Source organism: Pogona vitticeps, chromosome 3 (genome assembly GCF_051106095.1).
Source record: "Pogona vitticeps strain Pit_001003342236 chromosome 3, PviZW2.1, whole genome shotgun sequence".
Classification (NCBI taxonomy): domain Eukaryota; kingdom Metazoa; phylum Chordata; class Lepidosauria; order Squamata; family Agamidae; genus Pogona; species Pogona vitticeps.
The window spans coordinates 234758999-234775643 of NC_135785.1; the positions used below are offsets into that span (position 1 = coordinate 234758999).

General features: G+C 39.2%; 1 long non-coding RNA gene across 1 annotated transcript in view; it reads left to right on the forward strand.

Moving 5' to 3' along the window:
- LOC144588030 (uncharacterized) overlaps positions 1-15085 on the forward strand; it is a 335763-nt gene extending 320678 nt beyond the window's left edge. Inside the window, exon 2 of the long non-coding RNA XR_013543336.1 lies at positions 1-15085. This exon is cut by the window's left edge and continues 18712 nt beyond it. This is a non-coding gene — a long non-coding RNA (uncharacterized LOC144588030).
- Positions 15086-16645: the final 1560 nt, after the last annotated feature.

The window sequence follows — 16645 nt, forward strand, 5'->3', positions numbered from 1 at the left end:
CAGAAAACAAATGAATGTGGGTTTTTTCCCCCTGCCCCAAGCACTGGAAGAAGAACAAAGCATTTTACAGGATTAGGCAGAAATTGAGTGGGTGCATATCCTATCTCTGTGAGCAGCATTATCCCAACTTGAGCCTCTCTGGCTATAAACATGACCAAGCACGAGACCCCACTCATCTGTTCAGAGCCAAGACCAAATGGGCAGTTTCGGTACTGGGTCTTTCACTGCCATGTGCTTAATGTTTCTAGTCCATGGAATCCAAGGTAAGAAGCAGAATTCCAGGCTCTTACCTGAGCAAAAGTAACAAGAGCAAGATAGGAAAACAGAACTGGGCAAAGTGATAGTTCTCTTTTACATTTCTTTCTCTTAGATACACATACTTTTGTTCTCTCTTATTTGATATAGTGCTTTTATTGGTTCTTTCAAGGAAATTTACAACAAGACAGTGGCACTCCGTGTATTTCAAGGGGGCTTAATTGATTTTAAAGAGTGTTCACTGAATTCAAGCACACTTCTACAGAGGGATATTGACATATTCCCAGTTGCCCATTGAAACTCTCTGAAGTTACTATTATTGAGTATAAGCCACATAATTGTCCTATGTTACTTCCCATACTAACTGGAAGGTTCTGGAAGCTGCCATTTTTAATGTGGTCTTTCTAAAGCTTTATATCTAATATAACCATGACATATTTCCCACCACCACCACAAGGAATGTTTCCCATACTCCAAAACTGGATGCTAGAGCCACGAGCAGGGGGAGACCCAATGTGTACTGATTCCCATCAATGGCAGAATATTGTACATACTGTCAGATAAAAGAATGCTTATCATATTGACAGTCACACCTGGAAAAAGAATGGGCTCACACTGAATACCATGATACATGCATAACAAAATCTGGTTTCTAATGACTCTCACTAGCCTTTACAATGATTCACTGCACATACCCCCACCCTACATATAATTAAGCCTTGGCCTCAAATCTGATTGACTAATCCTAATTACACTGCTTCTATCAGTTCAAAAGCACAACTGAAATGAAAACAATACATTAAAAATATACCTGTGTTCCCATCAAGGATATGAAGAATCAAGTCCAGTCTGAATTTGAAAGTGAAGTGACCTAATTTATTCTTCCAAAAGGATATTTCTACACTACTCAATATAGGCTGGATATATCTATACCTAATATAGGCTGTGTTTTTCCATTGTTCACTGTAATTAATTTTTCAAATTGAGATGTTTTAATGGTTATAATTACACTTTCAATATGATAACTGATTTAATTTATGTAATTTATATAATTGTGCTGGAATTTTTAAATATTTTAATATTGTAAGCTGCATTGAGCTCTAGTTTTAGGAGAAAGACAGGATAGAAATGTCAACTAAATAAATGAGAAGCTATAGGAGTAGTTGTATACAAAAATGTATGTATTAAAGAAAGAGGGATGTGAAATGCATATGTTAGAGTATCCTGTGTATAAAAAGATATAGGAGGGATTGGTACACCTTTTTCTTTTAACTCACAGGGTTATGGAGGAATCAGATGAACAGACATACAGCTGAAAATAGGTGAAGTTGCCATAGGTAAGGTCACGATTTATTCGTAAATTCCTAGTTTCTGACCAAACTAAAAAGCTTTTTTTTGTCCTTCCTAACCAGTGGAGCTATTAAATGATATTGTATCTCACATAGCATAAAGCTGCATATTACCTGCCAGCCCATAAGGAAAATGCATACAGAATATGTATGGTAGACATAGCAAATGAAAATGAAGGCATATTTATGCGCAGTCCTTTAACAATGGAGGCTGATACAGAAACTGGGTAAAATGCAATTAAGACTGAGTCAGCACAAAACTGGTAAAGGCTGAATATAGACTAATCTTGTCCATCTCCATGTCCCACATGCATTGTGTCAAAATGTCAAACTTGCACTTACAATTATGTTCTCATAGTTTCTATTTTGGCTGTCTTTGCTAGTTGGTCTGTACTACGGAATATTCAACTGTATTTCTCAGTTAGCACACAGAATTCACTTATTGCGCCTTGAAGCAGGAGAATCCCAAATGACCATCCAAGCATGCCTGCACTGTGGAGATCTGACCCAACCTCAACCGATATCGTGAAACAGGACAGGACACCTCAGAGACAGCTGATTGATTGGTGGCTCTCAGCCCTCGCTTCTGGCTGCGGGGCCAGCTGGCATCAGAGAGGCCAACTTAATCTAGATGTATCAGAAGGGACTGGACAAGCTTGTTTGGAAGAGACACAGAGGTTAGGAAATCCATCACATTTTATCGTTCCTGCTGAATTATGACATGCCATCATTCATCTCTTTGAAATGCAGGATGCCTGGGCAGTGCCTTGCATTATACTGTCAGCTTAGCTTTCATTCCCTCCCACAAGCCAAATACATTTGGTATGTTCTTATTTTAAAATGACATAAATACAGTATATGTCTGTATAGGAGATATGAGTATGTTCTCTCTCTCTCTCTCTTTCAGAGAGTGTGTGTATGAATAAGAGAGAATCTTTCAAACTGTCTCATGATAATCCCATTCCTACAGCCATGCCCTACATTCTTTGTTGCTTTTTGACACTTCAGATATATTTTTCACTGTGAAAACACACTTTCTGTGCAGGGAAAAAGGTGACTGATAATAGTGACTGAGGCTGAGAGAGGGTGATTTGCCTAATACATAGTATTTAGGCTATTTATAGTTAAAGAGTAAAACAAACGCACAAGCACCCCACCTCCAAACTATTTGAATATAGGGTTTTTTGGGACACCGTGCTGTGTGTGCGCACACCTAGGTTGAATCTGAGCCCTAATAGAAAGAGGCAGCTCAGAGAGTTAGGTCTCTGACAGCAGAGCCAGAATTTGGTAACTTTTTCCCCCCCTCCTTGTGCATTCCCTGGAGAAAAGTCAGCCTATGTAGCCATGGGCAAGTGCCAGAGCACACATGGAAAACTACGTCTGAGCATTCTGTGAGTAGAAAACCCTGGAAGGAATCACCATGAGTCAGAACTGAATTGACAGCACACAGTTATGATCATTACAATAGAGGCATGATAAATGAAAAGGAATCAGAATAGGAGGTAACAAGTTTGTTTGATGGAATGTGATGTTGTAGGTTGGGTTTGGCAAACTGCAGTCCTCAAGGCCATTTTCGAGGCTCCCAGGATCCCACATAGCCCTCATACCCACCTGGAGCCAGGAAAAAAATTATTTAACTTATTTAATAAATTTAATGTGTTTGTTTATGTTGTTTTTATGTCTTGCAACTGTTGTAAACTGGCCAGAATAACCACTAGTTAGATGGGCAGTATATCAAATAAGTAAATAAGTAAGTAAGTAAATAAGTAAGCAAGCAAGCAAGCAAGCAAGCAAGCAAATAAATAAATAAATAAATAAATAAATAAATAAATAAATAAATAAATAAATAAATAAATAAATAAATAAATAAATTTGGGGGAAGGGTAAAAGGATGGGAATTTTACCTGCTTATGGAGACCCCCAGGGCTTGTGTTTTTTTTCCATGGGTTCCCCACAAGCCCAAGACCCCCCCCTAAAAAATCATGTTAGTTTCTGTTTTGATGTTAGATTTCATTGTTTGCATCTTCTGCTACCTACAGGGGTGGAGAACTGGAGGTCAAAATTTCACTCCCAGTGCCATCAAAGTTACCCATTTCTAATCCTGGATTTTAATAATATAGATTCTGTCAGATTAAAAAAAAAAGGAGCATAGCCACTGCCCAGATAACCTTTCCATACTCTGAGATGGAGCTATTAAAGTTATTTTCCATGTACAATACCAGTGGTGCTGTGATACAGCATAAAGAAATGCAGATTAGAACATTCACACGAAAGATGAAGAAACAAGAGCACTACATACGTATGAGGCGCTAGTGGTACAGCAGACTGGATTTCACATAGAAAAAAAGGAATGTTTTATGTTTTGTGCTACAAAACAGCTTTTTTTTCAAAGAGCACATGATCTGATAAACATGGCTATGATTAAACCTTGCTTTACTGCAGTCACTGACATCCTCCTGCAGGCAATTCATTTATCTGATGTGGTGACTGAGCAAGATTTCAGTTAAAGTTACTTTAATATGTACTGTTGCTCAGAACTAGGAAACTTTTTTGGTCTCCATCGCTTAGATTTCCCTAGCCAGCATGGCCAAAACCCATGCTGATTGGGGGAATTTTGCTTGTAAATAAATAAAATTATAATGTTTGAGGTTTTGTCGTTGTACTCAAACCTGTTATCTTTCCAGCTAGGTCTAGGGACTTGCTTGGTGGAAAATGAGCATATTTTTCATTACAGTGGCAGCATTGTGGCTCCTAGCATCCAATCAAAAGCCAAGAGACCCTGTATTAGAAAGAAGGGCAGCTTCTGTAACGTTTCCTTTTCTTTATTGATTGGGTGATTGTGACCGAGGCAGTTCAGCTCTTCCCTGGGAGAGCTTAGTGTGTATCCTAGAACATGCCCCAGAAGCCTATTCATTATTCAGAGGTTTAGTGGCAGATGCTCACTGGCTCCTTGCCAGACAGGCTGATGCAGCCAGGAAGTGTTTCCTGGAGACAGAAAGTTTGGAAGCCACTGCCATGCCACAGCATATCAGCAATGGGGTTTTAAAATGTTAAATGGGAGAACATGCCAGCTATGGAATAGCGCCAGGTCATGACATCAAAGAGCACTGTGTGTCAAAAACAGGTTGTGATTGTCATTGGGTCTACATGCTCTAGTTTGGTCATTTATGTACAGCAGGTGATAACACTTATTCTTCCCTAAGTAAAACAGTCATGTACATTCTAAGTTGTGATGCTCCCTTCTTATATTATCTTCCTAGCATGAGTCATGCCTGTAGCTCTTGCTTTAGTTGCTCTGCCTATACACCAAGAAAACAATTTAAGATTTATACTACCTTAACACTTGGTTCATCACTGATTTCTCCCTTTAAGCAAAAACCAAGGACAGATGGCTTGAGTTACTAATGGTTCATTTGTGCCCCATTTCATTTCATATCCCATCTCATTTTCTGGTGGAAGAGGAGAGGCTGCTCAGAGCATCCATTATGATTGCCACTATTCTGCCTCTCCTCTCCTTTCTCCTTCTTAAGCATCTCTCTCCCCCCCCCCCACCTAATGCATTCATCTCTTCATTCAAAAACTGAGTTATACGAATATATAGCCTACAGCATGCATGTACCCCAAGGACACTTGTGCACCAAACATCCCTAACTTCACACCTTTTCAATGTCCCCCCCCCATCAGAGAATTGTCCCTACAAGGAGTATGAATCTCTTCTAACCTATGTGGCTCCTGTACATAGTTTTGGCCACAATTCTATTTCCCCAAAGTCCAGCACTGAGAAACTGGAATAAATGTTCCTCAGATCTCTTGAGCATGTCTGTCCTTAATGTATTTATTTAAAGTTCTAACTGGCATTGGTGGCAGGGGATATTCTCCTCTCTCCATCCTCAGCTGTCTGTCTACCTCAGAAACCATATTGTCCTTAGCTGCCTGTTTCCTGGAGTGCCTTATTAGAAAAGAACTAGCCAGGTATAGAACAGACTGTTTTTCTTGAGAGTGAGGTGCTGTCACACAAGAAAAATGCCCCCCTTCTTTCTTGTGTCTTCTGCTTCCTGCATAGTCACACATTGTGGACACTTGACATATATCCTGTGACAGTGGATCATACTTTTTTAACCATTCCACTTTTGGGGGAGGGGTGAATTAGTTATGGTGCATTCATTTACACCTCTTGTGCAGGACATATACCCTTCCTTTTCTTGTGTCTTTCTCTGCTCCTTCCATTAAAAATGTGTGCATTTTTATTTATTTAAATTTAAATTTAAATTCGATGTGTTGGCAAAACATCCTTGCTGGCCATGTACTGATCTAGGCCATTTCTTCCTATTTCTGTGCTTTGTTACCCTATGTGGAGGCGAACCCACAGCACAGTGAAGTGGCAGTCAAAAAGACAGTAGGGGGACTGATGCTCTGTATTTGACAGAAGTATACCAATGTGCCAACATTCCCAATTGAAAATTAATTTTTTTAAAAAATTAAGGGAATCGAACAACAATGGGTAAAGAAAGTGGGACCGCATGCCAGATGCAGAAATGAATTCGTTTCGAAGTACACACTCACTGCAATGTCAGTTGTACTGCGCAATGAAACACAGAACAAGTATAGTAACAGTCTCCCAGCAGGCTGGATTTGATGTGGAGATAGCATGGAAGGAGAACAAAAGAATCAATAATGGCCTTGCACTTTCTGAATCCCCCCAAAAGGGGTTAAAAATCATGAGGAGTAACTCAAAACCATTTTGCTGGTATGACCTCAGCCTAAGTCTGTCACTACCAAGAATCAAAGGATACCTAGAATTTATTCAGCACTGAAATATTAAGAGGAGACTTTGGGACCTTATTCTTGAGAACAAACACATTCCAGCTCTACACGAACCTATTTGTGCATCTTATGTCTCCGGTTCCTTAGATGTGAAACTCCATTCTTTTTAAAAATGATCAAATGGCTAGAATACCTTATAATACACATATACACAGATCTTACAGCACTTGGCTGATCTTCTGATGATTAGTCTGTCAACACAGGAAGATTTGAGATGCATGAATGCATGCAAAGTATTTATATCGTTAATACTATGTATTATTAAACATTATTGACCTCATAGTGAGATGAACAGATCTGCAAAAGCTATAGTGTTTGATCACCTGAAACAACATTTGCTATCCATTTTCCATGCTATACCGATTCACTCAGGTACCCACTGTACTAATCTCACATTTAATCTTGCCTCAATCGGAGAGAAAGAATAGGTTCTGTTGCTTCCTGTCCCTTAGACGTGTGAAAGGTATGACAGGGTCACCGTTATTGCTTATGATATTCACCTGTATCCCACTATCCTCTCCATTCATTGGCTTTGAAAGAGAACTGTTGTTGCAAACAGAAAAGAAGGGCAAGGAAAGCTGGCATTGTGGGAGGACAACTCCCATAAAACACCCTCTCATGTAAACAAGTTGTACCTTTGCTGTGTTCACCTCCAGGGCACCAAAGCATGAAGCAGGTGATGTATATCAAGGGAAACAGGTGATTTGTAGGTGCTAAGTGTTCATACAGACAAGATTAAAGAGCTTTCCAGTAGCTGGGTTGTAAATCATTCCCCGTCCGCAACGCTGAAGACCGGTCGAGAGGACATTTCAGTTTTCAATGCTGATTAAAAGAAAGCTGGCTTCATAGTAAGGAGGCGGGATAGAGTGGCTCCCAAGAGCAGTAGTGACATGGGCAGAGAGTGATGTCTCATTTTATTTAGGGAGAGGTTGAGCAAAATCCTGAAATTAGAATGATGCAAATGTGTTTCAGGAGATGAGAAACAATTTGATTTTTCAGCCAGAGGGCCACTCTTTGCATCTACTCATGTAAGTAAAGCATCTAATATCTGCCAAGAAATCCTGCCACCCACCCACCCACCTACACAAACATCTCAAGAGGTGGACAAAAATATAGAGACCTATCAGATGTGCTCCTGCCTTCACCTGTACAACATGGGGGCAGATTTTACCCAGAGCAGGGATAAAAGATATATGACCCAAGAACTGGATTACATAAAGACAGCATTAACTATTTATTAATACAATTGGCACAAGCGGTGGAGATCTATCTTTGGGGCTGGAATACCAGATGCCATAGTTTTGATCATCTTACAGCTTTAAGGCATGCTTTCTGAGAGAATCTTTTTGGCTCCAGTCTCAAAACAGAACTTGTCCAAACCTTTCCAGAAACTCATCCTTCACAAGTCCACTGCTGCCCTTTCCCAGTTTGGCCAGGATTAGTAACTGTTACAGTCATTTTTATCTACACATTTTTATATTCTGAAGGAGGAATACCAGAATCAGGGAGATCCAGTACCAGGGAGACCCTTTGTTATCAAAAGCTCTGAGATGGTAAGATGGGCATACCCCCGCCCAAACAGTTCATTCCAGGGACCTGTTGCCAGGATGTAACCATCCTGCTCCTTTCACCTCAGTACAATGGCTGAGGTAAAAGGTCCCTCACCAAACTTCTTTCTTCATTCCTTCATCTCTACACTAACCATGGCAATGGTGACTATTAGAGATAGGGATATTCGTATTCGTATATGAATACACCCATCTCCAGTGGCTATTCCTAAAGTCCTCTAACTGACATATCTTGTAATCCCTAATTTACTCACCTCTCTGAAATCACAATCCAGCAGACTATGTGTATGTTTTCTGACCTAAGAGGGTGAGGGAGAAAGAAATCTTTGTCCCAACAGCAACCTGTACTGTCACGAAAGATAGGTGGGATGGGGCCAGCCTGTTTCCAACATCAATCAGTATGAAAGCTTGGAGAATTTATTTTTCAAACTCCAACTCAGTTCTGTTCCAATGTCCCTGCCCAGAAAGCTGAAACTAGCCCTGAAGGTGCCAGTGTATGCCCACCTCCTCTTGGTTGTGCCATGCAGATTGTGTCTGAATAGGCTTACCTCTTCTGTTCTGCCTTCTTCCAGCTACCACATGCAGCTAGTCATCTCCCTCAGAATTGGAGGAATGAAAACTTTATCTACTGACCTTATGGAGCTATTCAAAGAGCAAGAACCCTTGTTTCTGTGAAGCTAAAATGCATTGCTAGTAAGAGTTATCTATAGAAGCTGACACTTTCAGGATCTCATATCTCCCCCTTTAAGATAGGCCAGAAAAAAAATGGAAGGGTGCCAATGTGATGGGGTAGGCCAAAATAGGCAAATTGGTCAATTTCCATTTTCTGAAGGCTACTCCAACAAAGTTTTACTAATTAAATATTTGCTCCCTCTAGATTCTGTATATATGGTGATTTTATCCCCAACTTGTGTGAGCACTTATAAATTTGTCTCTATTTTTCAAAATATGAACATGTTGTTTGCATTTCATCAAGTCTGTGCAATTTTTCCCCAAGCCACAAGTCCATTGAATAAAGGTGCTTTCTATGTTCTATTTCCAAGGTGCCCATTTCTGTGTGCATTTTTAAAGTTTTTATTTCACAGGCATTATCACAAACTTTGGCAAAAAAGGACTTCTAGGTATAAATGTCTTGTAGAAAATGTTAATGTAGAAAAGGTGGTGTGTTTATGATGAATTGGAAACTAAGCAAATCACTCAGCTCCTCCTAATCTTGGTTGTGACACTAGCTGCTGGGAAGATGGGAAGGTACTATTGTCCATATATCTTGCTTTTGGGCTTCCTCACAGGAAGGTGGGTTACTGTGGAAACAGAACGCGGGACTAGAGGGGGTTATTATCCGAAGTTGCAAGACTTGGCTCTTAAAATTGGAATCTCATTTGCAACAATAGCTAGAAAGCTATAACTTTTATTATACACACAACATCCATGTAGACAATGTACCATAAAATAAAATGGAAAACGAAACAATACCTTTGAGGTTCAAGGGGGAGAATTTTTTTTGAGCATGCTGAATTCTAAAAATGTCAGCTATCAATGGAGAAATGTATAAAAACAAATGGAATCATGGGTATTTCTGCATTTCTATGGTGATCATAGGGTGGAGCAAAGGGTAAATAGAGAGTCAATAGAGAAAAGTGCACCTCGAGATCCCTCAAGTTAAACCTCTCCTTTACTTTGTCATGATTAGAAGTGGGGGAAAGAGAAAGAAATTAGTGGCCACAGGACCACTAAATTCAGGTCAAATAAACAGGAAGTGTAGAAGCAATTAGGAAAGGCAGACAGTGTAGAAGGAAGGGCCCCTACATTGCCCTTTAATGAAGGAATTAAATATGGCATTGCCCTTTTAAAGTCTGTCCTTCACTACCTTCCCAGTAACTGCTTTGAGAAACTGAGTGGGGCTTTATCCTGGCAACTGGGAAAAAGTGGTGGGGAGGGATAAAATATAGCATTGAGCCCTGCAAACTGCTTCTGGTACCCTTCTGTCCTGCCTGCATCCTTAAACCTATGACCTGGTCTTGTTTTTTTCCTGTCTGCAAGAATTAGGTCTTCATAGAGAGCCAGAAATGCAAATACCATTATGGACTGGGACATTGAGCAGGGTCAAGGGTGATCAAAAGGGTTCCCATCTATGTGCTCTTTATTGAAACACATTTTACCTAGATCTACAAGTAACAGCATATCCTGTGTTGCCTGTGTGGATGTGTGACATCAGAATAGACATATTGAGATGTAAAAGTTGAATGAATTTTAAACATTACCTCCTGAACATGATCTATGAATTATTAATGTACTTTTGCTGGTAGGTTCTGGAGCTTTCTTATCTTAATTAGGCTACTCTTTTACTATAATTGCTTTCCATTCTTGTGTCTATAAGGGTGGCTTTAAAATATTTGACTGACTGACTAACTAACTAACTAACTAACTAACTAACTAACTAACTAACTAACTAACTAAATAAATAAATAAATAAATAAATGAATAAATAAATGCATCACTTGTTATATCCCTCAGTTTCTCATAGACTACAGCCATGTTTTCTGTGTTTGTGTCTTTGCCATTTCCATAATTTTCTGTAGCAAACAGGATCAGTTACTACCAGTGTGAGTAGATAAGCCAGAGATTTTCAGACCTTTTGTTTCCAGGCTTGGATGTTTATGAAAATCATATTCCAAATTCATTTGCTTCTTTCTTTCTTTATTTATTTTATTTATCTCCTGCCCATCTGGTCTTGCGACCACTCTAGGCGGCTTCCAAACACATAAAAACAACATACAAATATTTTTAAAATTATACATCAATAAACAAGTTCTTCAAGATGGAAAGGAAATAATAAAAGGTAAATAAAGGAGAGAAAGTTAAATATTAACTGGAGGGAAGGCCTGCTTAAACATCCACATTTTTAACTGGTTTTTAAAAATACCCACAAAGGGACTGCACGAATCTCTGGAGGATGGTTGTTCCAGAGGCGAGGAGCTACAGCTGAGAAGGCCCAGTTTCTTGTTTTTTTCCTTCCAGGCCTCCCTTGGCATCAGGCTTTACAGTATTTTCCTCCATATTTTCTTTTAGTTGTGGGACCTGAACTAGATTTGATCAGTGGAAAACAGAGCCTCCAAAGTATTAATGTCAGTCCAGATTCCAGAACATTTGCCATTTCACAATCAAAATTCTGGTGATGGTCATTCATTCCACGACAGGCTGGAAGGTTAGTTGGAACACTGGAATTTAAGGAATATAATTTAAAAACTCATGTGTGTCAGCTTTTGTGAGGTAACATTGGTTATATATAGCCATCTAAATCCATGAGTAAAATGAAATGGAACAGTCTTGATGCACATTTTGGCATGCTTTTTGATTCCACAGATAACAGAATCATAGAAATGTAGCTCTGGAAATGACCCCAAGGATAATCCAGTCTATCTCTTGACAGTGTGGGAATTCACCACTGAAGCTTCCCAAATTTCCAATAACTGTCTACAGCTTTCCAAGGAAGTTCCTTCCACTGTTGTACAGTGATTATGACCAGAAAGTTTTTCCTCAAAATTTAGTGAGAATTGTTTTTCTGTAATTTGGTCACCATCAAGCTATGGATGTGAAATGTACTCACAAAAATTGTCATTCTCTGCAGTATTATATTGCTACCTATATTGATACTTCTAGACAACCTTTCCCTACAACAGTGACATAACCTAGATTTCCATTAAGATGAGAACTTCCTGTTATTTTTCTTCTTAATTTTCCCCCTTCCAATCTATGTAGGAGAACAAGTAAGTAAGTAAGTAAGTAAGTAAGTAAGTAAGTAAGTAAGTAAGTAAGTAAGTAAGTAAGTAAGTAAGTAAGTAAGTAAAGCAAGTTTATTTGTGTATAGCTGTAGCCATTACCAAAAAAGTTTAAATAGGATAAAATATCATATATAGTATACAAATAAAACCATCTAAAAACAACATTATTATGTGAAACAGTTCAATCTTCAATTAAAGCATAATTATTTTAACTACAAAACTTCTTTCTTAAAACTGTTGCTCTAAAAGCAAAGATGGCTGCCTTTTCAGAAATGTATGGCACCTTATCCCCCAATAGAAAACTTACCAAATACGCATCAGATCTATCAAATGTGAGACCTATCTCTTGAAACAAAGCTACTCTCTCATCTTTATAGATTGGGCAGTCAGATAAATAGTGAGTTAGATCCTCAACTGCATTAGTTCCACATGGGCAAACTGTTTCCTCCAAAGGAATCCGTTGGTAACGTCCTTCAACCACTGCAGAACTCATAGACTGACAACGTAATGCCGTAAAAGCATTTCATCATAGGAGAACAACAAATTCTATGCTCCTCAATGCCCTTTCCAGTGAATTCTGTGCAGAAACAGTATCAATTCTCTAAGACTTAGCATGTTCCAGATGAATCCTATGCAAGACAGATGCTGTTCCATTCAAGAATTGAGAGAAGCTTGCACAGCTTGATCATTCTTTTAGGGAGGTGAACAAAATTTCCAAAGAATTCCACAGGATTCCCTGCTGGATTTCCTGTAGAAAAGCCTGTGCAGAGAGAAAACAGGGGAAAAAAAACCCTTCCCTGATTCTACTCTGAAAACAAGAAGCAGTGTGATTCAAATCTCAGCAGCAGCATCTACCTGCATGTGGCCTTATCACATCCTTCACACCAGTCCTTAATGTCTAAAGTTAACCACATTTGACAGTCTTGCTGTCTGTGAATAAACCTAGAATGAATTCTTATGTTAGAAGTCATGAGATTGCCAATTGTAAGATGGGCCACACTCCATCACAGGTAATCTGTCAGAGGCCACATGCTGCCAGTAGACTGGGCTCAAGCAAGCTATGGATGAGAGACACCATAGGAGCTATTCCTTTTGTGCCTCTTGTTCTCATTTTGTCACACTTGTCTTCTGTTTCTGCCACTTATCCCTTTCTCCCTCTACTCCTACACCTAGTGGGCAGCAGGAAAAAAAAGAGGGTAGATTGCTTTGTGGAGATCTGAACTCATCACTTTAGAAATGAGACTGAGGATCACAGGAGGGCCAACAGAGGGACACTGCTTGCTCACCCTTAAATTAGGCTTTTCAGGACTATCCTGGAACAGTGATATAGAATTATTTTTTAAAGATGAGTTTTCAAAAGGGTGGTGAAGAAACAGAACTGATACAACTGATGGTTTTGGTGTATTTTGGCATGCCTATATACCAGTCATGTGTTGACTAATTCCGTCCTTCTGTCATTTCACTTATATCCTAATTTTCTCCCAATAAAGGGTCTTTAGGTGTCTAATAAAATGTATTAACATATCTGATCCCCAGTTAAAATGAAGCATGTGTATTCATTGTCACTGTACACAGGATCAAATTGCTTATATATGTCTGTGAAATCCCCTCCTTCTAAGCATATTTACTCAAAAGTAAAATCCAATATGACTGCACAGTGCCCACTGGAAATGTGTATAACATTGTTGTGTTCATTGGTAACTTTATTTTGCTGAACCCATCATACTCTGATGACACAACACATGAAAACCAGGGGAGACAAGTGTTGCATACTTTGCTAACAGCACAGTCACATTACCTATATTATTGGTGCATACAAGCAAGGAAACCAATCCGCTGAACATTCAAGTGTCCACCATTCAATGAGTTAACCCTGGCAGGTTTTGCATTTTTAAGGATCTTTTTCATGACATGAAAGAGCACTGAAACATAAAAGCCACTGCAGTCTGAAGTGGTATAAATCAACAACATATGCATGATGTAGAAATGTAAGTATTTCATATGTCTTACCCTAAAAAAGGAATAAGAGGAATTGCAAAATTATTCTCCTTGCATTCTCCAGAAAAGAATGAGAATAATTTTTTTCTGCTAGATAACAATGGCCCCAAATCATACCTCAATGTAGACAATACAGCTATACAAATAATACAACATGTGCAGAATGATCATGGTTGCTGCTTTGTTGCATAAGACTTGCAAGGATTTAAAATATCAGAGGGTGGTGGGTGCCCTTTTAGATATTCAGTGTCTCATGCTGTGCACTTGTGTTTCACTTCTTAAGGGAAAGGGCATGTTTTATACAAAGACCAATTTGTGCATGTTATGAAACCATGGCAGGAGGGGGGGGGAACAGCACTCCTTTGCTCACTCTTGCCTCAAAGCAAGGAATCTTTGGAGGATTAAAAATCTCTCACTGGGGTGTCTCATCAAGTCAAGACGGCCTGAATCAATGAGAACATACTGTATAGTTTAGCAAGTATTGGTAACAACCCTAATCATGGCACGTAATCCTGCTGGCTGTTTTTAGCTTTGCTTTGTATTCAAAAGCTATGCAATAAGACCCAGAAAGGAAAATCTGGGTACAACAAGCATGACGGAATGCCAGTCTGTGCTCTGTTGATTGCAGCTCTGCAATTGAACTCAATAGAAGGCAGACTGTGAGTCTGAATATGGAGTTCAGCCGCTGCATCAGTTCAAGATCACAATCAATGAACATAAGTGTCAAGAAAATTCAATACATTCTCTCTAAGAGGGAAATGAATTCAGGGACCAAGATATACACAAAAGGATAGCTTTTGATGCTAGGAGTTCCATGGGCAGCATCTTTTGATTGTTCAGTGCAAAGAGCATAGTGACCCACGGCCTTTACCACATGAAAGCTGAATATAAGAGGCCCTTTCAAAGGGCATTTTGCACAGCTAGAAACCTTGACTTTTTTTCGGAATAAGTGGATTTCCTAAAGTATTCATTCAATCACAGTATCGTAGAATTGTGGAGTTGGAAGGAACCTCAAAGATCATCAAGTCCAGGCTCTTGGCAATGCAGGAAATCCATACCATAGAGCATCCCTGACAAGTGACCATCCAACCACTACTTAAAAATCACCAGTGAAGGAGAGACCAACACACGTTGAGACAGTTGATTCCATTATTGAATTACTCTTCCTAACATTTAGTTAAAAAAAATTTAATCTAAATTACAATAACAGCAATTTATTTATTTATTTTATTTATTTACAATATTTTTAGCCGCACCATTGCCAGTGGCTTCTGGGCCAATTTCAACTAAGCACTCATCCACCCAAACACTCTCTCTCTCTCTCTCTCTCTCTCTCTCTCTCTCTCTCTCTCTCTCTCTCTCTCTCTCCAAGCAATGATATTCAAACCATTGGATCTTTTATTCAATCTTTATATACTCTCTTATTTTGTTGTGCAGTAAGATTAGAACTAATTAGATGGAAATACAGTAGTTTTCACTGTTAGGTTTGGAAGGTCTTCATTCTCCAAAGTAATTGTTCTTGTGTGTAATATGGACTGATGATGTGACAGTGATTAAGCTGTCCGTGCTCTGGCAATTGATTTTCCGTGCAGGTTGCCCATCATGTTTCTGCACACTGTATGAGAAAAGAATGTATGGAACTGCAGGCCCCCAGACTCTCAAATACTAATGTATATTTGAGGACTGGCTAATAGATAAAATTGTAAATGGACTATTTATGCAAATTAGTGCAAAAGGAAATGGAAAAGTGACTCCATTGTGCTTTAGTTTATACACTTCCACTTTAAAATGCCACGATGCAGTCATGCAGCTCTCCCAAAGTTCATGTTTCACAGGATGTGTGATCACAAGCATTCACAACTTCAAATGTTCAACTGTGCATTTCAGGTGAGATGATCTGTTTTCATAACATATATGTTTTTAAATGAAACTCCAGCTCTTAATTCTGTCTTGAACCTGTTTTAACTATGAGTAATGCTAGAGGGCCATTGGCAAGTCACTCATTGCCAAGCCCAGTTACCTTTTAAACTTAAAATTTCAGAATTGTCTTAGCATAGATACTGGCCATGCTGCCTGGGGGGGATTCTCAGACTATAGTTCCCAAAGGAATGTTTCCAGCTCTGCGTACATCCATGACTAGAAAGAACACAACAGCAGTCTTGTGATCACCATGGCCAAGACATGAGTCAGAGATGGATCTGCTGCAGACCTTTTATTTCCTCTCCAAACCACCTTGTCCAGGAAACATTGCAACAACACTTAATCAGTAGGGTAAGACTAAACGTTCTCATGGTGGTCAAATGCCTCTAAGCCAGAACTCTCTCTTTTTAAAAAAGGATATGATTTAGAGTTAGACCAACAATGAGACAGATTCATTTTACCTTTTTGATTAGTGTAAGGACATATAACTGGTAGAGTAAAACAGATTTGCTCAGGACAAGAGAAGCTACGGGTTCAAATGTTTGATGTATATATTTGGCTAGAAAGAAATCTATATTGTCCTTCAGTTTCCTGCAACTTTAGAAAATGATGGGATCTCTCTGGCCTTCTCACTATCCAGAGAGACCAAAGATTGTTTGCACAACCTCCCTGGGAGCTTTGAAAAGTTATTTCCTTGGATAATGACTTCCGGAATCCTCAACCAAACCCAGAGAGGGGGACTCTGGGAATTCTCATGCAAGAAAGTATGTTTTCCACTACATCCCAGCAACAACATCACCAGGGAAGAGTATTCTGGCTCCAGCTGAAAGTGGGATGTGGTTGGCAGTGAGTTAGATTACATCATCCTTGGGGATCCATTCCAGCTCTGTAGCATTATGAGCCCCTCATTCTACTAGCCTATTTACAACCCACTCTTTCATTCTGCCAG